This window comes from Anopheles aquasalis, chromosome 3 (genome assembly GCF_943734665.1).
Source record: "Anopheles aquasalis chromosome 3, idAnoAquaMG_Q_19, whole genome shotgun sequence".
In the NCBI taxonomy this organism is placed as follows: domain Eukaryota; kingdom Metazoa; phylum Arthropoda; class Insecta; order Diptera; family Culicidae; genus Anopheles; species Anopheles aquasalis.
Window position 1 is genome coordinate 58,661,049 of NC_064878.1, and position 3,177 is coordinate 58,664,225.

The 3,177-nt window shown below is 45.3% G+C and overlaps 1 protein-coding gene and 1 long non-coding RNA gene across 6 annotated transcripts in view; one reads left to right on the plus strand and one right to left on the minus strand.

Annotated features, from left to right (window-relative positions):
* LOC126574992 (serine/threonine-protein kinase 3) overlaps positions 1–1,069 on the minus strand; it is a 7,132-nt gene extending 6,063 nt beyond the window's left edge. For 3 of the 5 annotated variants that reach the window (XM_050235455.1, XM_050235456.1, XM_050235451.1), the window contains exon 1: positions 737–1,013. The gene's annotated coding sequence lies outside the window, so the exon portion shown is untranslated. The other 2 variants (XM_050235453.1, XM_050235452.1) reach the window with 2 other exon arrangements.
* A 433-nt stretch (positions 1,070–1,502) lies between these two features.
* LOC126575004 (uncharacterized) lies at positions 1,503–2,723 on the plus strand. The gene is made up of 3 exons (XR_007608242.1): positions 1,503–1,567; positions 1,690–2,074; positions 2,133–2,723. It is a non-coding gene; the product is annotated as an uncharacterized LOC126575004 (long non-coding RNA).
* The last annotated feature ends 454 nt before the right edge of the window (positions 2,724–3,177 follow it).

Genomic DNA, 3,177 nt, shown 5'->3' on the forward strand with positions numbered 1-3,177 from the left:
GAGAATCCGAGAGGTCCGTCCCGGAATTCCTTCACTTTTGCACTGGCTAGCCGCGGATTGGGGGGAGGTGTTCAATGGGGGGTTTCGTTGCACATCTGCTGCTACAGTGCATACAAGGGCGACAGCATCAGCGTTCTCGAGTCCGTTCTTATGCTCCGGCGTCGTTCTTTGTGCACATTAATGTTTATTCCGGGTGCCTAAGGGTGTGCGAAGATGATGCTGTACTCGTCGCTCCGTTCGCCGAACGATTCTTCGATCGGGTCGCGTGTTTTCGGTGTGTTCTCTTTTATTTTATCCTGCCTTTTCGCCGTTCTCGTCGTCTTCTTATGGCCGGACGTGCGTGTGACTCGTACGGTTCGGAATCCAGCCGGAACCCTTCCTCATCCCGTTCGATACCGTCCGTCGTCTCCTCGCGCTATCACGATCCCTTTCGTGTGCGCACCACAGCAAGATTATCAGCCTTCCGGGTACACCACCGCAGACGAGGAGACTTATATGGTGCGGGGAACGAATTGAAGGCGTTCCGTCCTATTTTCTACCCGTGACGACACACGGCACCGTGCCAGGGCAAGCGCTGCGTATTCCGGCGGGAGTGGGTGGCCGACTTTATGTAATTTTTATGTAATTTATGCTGGTCCGGCTGTTGGCATACATATTTCGGTGCGTCAATGTTCACGGTCGGTCACTTTGTTATTCTTTCTCACGCATCACGTTTTCCACCCCTTTTTGCACTCACATTCCGGTTAGAACTAAGAAACGGCAAACGAAGGAACATCTAAATTGTGGTTGATCTATTTTCTCCCTTTTCCATCGCCTCTAGCACGCATAAAAACCGAGAACTCTTGCGAAGAACAACCCGTACGACAGAAATCACTCACGCGCCACTTAAATTCTACTGATATTGTTTAATAGGAAGGAAATTTTGCTGTCTAGGAAACGACAGCGCCAAACACCTCCGTCTAAGTCGAGCGAAAATTGGAAAATTGGAAAATTGGAAATGGAAATAACAACGATATTACATTAATTTTTTTTCACAAATTTTTTGTTTGTTTTGACAGTTGTTTGACAGCTCAGCCTTTTTACAGTGGGCACTAAAACAGCAAGACCATGACAAAGTTGAATCCTTCAAAGTAGAACGATTTATTGTGTTTCTGTTTTCCACAGGACCATGATTTTAAAACCAAAATTAAGGTATTGGGAAGGGGGAACCACTTCTGAAATGTATAAACAATTCAATAATGTTGAAATTCACTTCCCTTCTCCTTCCTTAATAGCTTAATTTTCGTTTTAAAGCTGTGTTCCTATGAAAAACATAACTATATCAAATCTCCCGGGGGTCTTCAGGACTTTTACCGTAAATAATAATAGCGATACGTGTGCATACTTTTATGGAGCCTCCTGTCATTTTTTCAAGTTTCAAAACGACGGAATACCCGGAAAATCGGAAAATTCCATCGTTACATTCGAGATAAACGTGTTGAGATCGGCAAATGTGGAGACACCAACGGGAACGAACAGATTGCACCTGATCGGAATACCTCGAATCCGGAACACCCGCGTGCTTGCGGTAAGTATCTTTCTGGGACTCGGAAAAGCAAATGCAAGAGAAAAATGGAAGGAAAATGGAAAAGCTTTTCGTTTATCGTCGTCTATCGACGGATGTTTCAATGATTCATTGCTTTATTTTAGATAAAACAAGTGGCTCGGTTGTGTTTAGCAGAGCAAAGTGACCAGGTGATCAGCAAAGGGTGATCGGGCTGCCAAGTTGCCTCGGCCTCTTGCGGGGGCGGGCGGATTTTCGCGGGCGACAGCGTTGCAGGAAATACAATAGACGATTGTGGAAATTTACACACAGCTAATTGGAACCAGTGACCTTAGTAGCCGAGTAGTGGCAGAGGGCTATATACTCGGATAATCTTCCAAAAGCCCGGGAAGCAGGATTGAATAGCCGTTCATCCTTACAGAAGAAGAAGAAGAATCAATGTATCGTAGAGTGAATCAAAGGGCGAGGCCGGGGCCTAGGCCGAGGGCGAGCCCTAGACCGAGGCCTAGGCATGACGAACAACAAGTAGAGGTAAGAACCTTTATGTTAATATTATATTTTACATACTCATCATTACATTCCCACGCAGGAATTACATGTTAGAACCCTTCAAGAAGAACTGGAAAGAGCGCTGGGCGAGCTGGAGGAGCTGCAAAACGGCGTTTGTGCGCGGTGCAGAACCAACGAGGATCGGGCCGCAACGCTGAGAACGGATAACATCGATTTAAGGGAGGAAAATTGCCTTCTTAAAGAAGATAAGGAGCGACTAGAACAGGAGAATAGAGAGCTCCGGGCACAGCTGAAGGCACGAGCATCATCCCCGCGAAGCCCGATTAATATTAGCTAGAAAGTATCTATCACTATTTTCCGTAGATAGCATACACTTCTTTGAGAGCCATACCGTATCAAACCGCTACCGTACCGTACCGCTCACTATCTTCCCTCCGGTTTTGAAATCGCGGATAACGCCACGTGGTAAATCGTGGTGGTGCAAGAAATACTTCAAAGATTCGTGCTTTGGTAGGTCTTTTAGTGCCCAGCTTGAACTTATGAATTAAATGGGAATTTTCATACTGATCTACACTCAAATTGCCTTACGCCCCAAATCTATTCACATCTTCCAAAATGTGTAAATGAGAATGTTTCTTAATCGTATTACGCTTGCCGGTGTATTTCGATAGTTCCACAATAAATTCGTTTAAGAGTTGTTGGTCGTAGCTTTTGGTGTGTTCTGTCATAAAGTATTTTCATTCTTTTAGTTTTATATAATCGTAACATGGTCAAATTAAAACCGGCGAACAAGGCAAACTCAGCCCCAAGAAGCATTGGTTTATTGACTCATTCCTGCTCGTTTGAATGTGCTTGAGATTGCAAGTAAAACAAAGCGGAATGAGAAGAATCATTAAAAAAAAAGACAATTGTCGTGCAACCTCAGGGGCCAACGTGAATGAAGGCTCAGCTAGCGGGTTGCGTGTACATTCCGGAAATGAAGATACATTTATTTATGTTCCGCGTTCCCTCCACACGAAGAACGGGTCAATTCTGTAGGAGCCCGAATCTTTCGGGGGCAATAAAAAGACCTCGCAGCCAGTATTGTTCGTCCGTACTGCCAGCCTCACCATCGCGGTCATTCT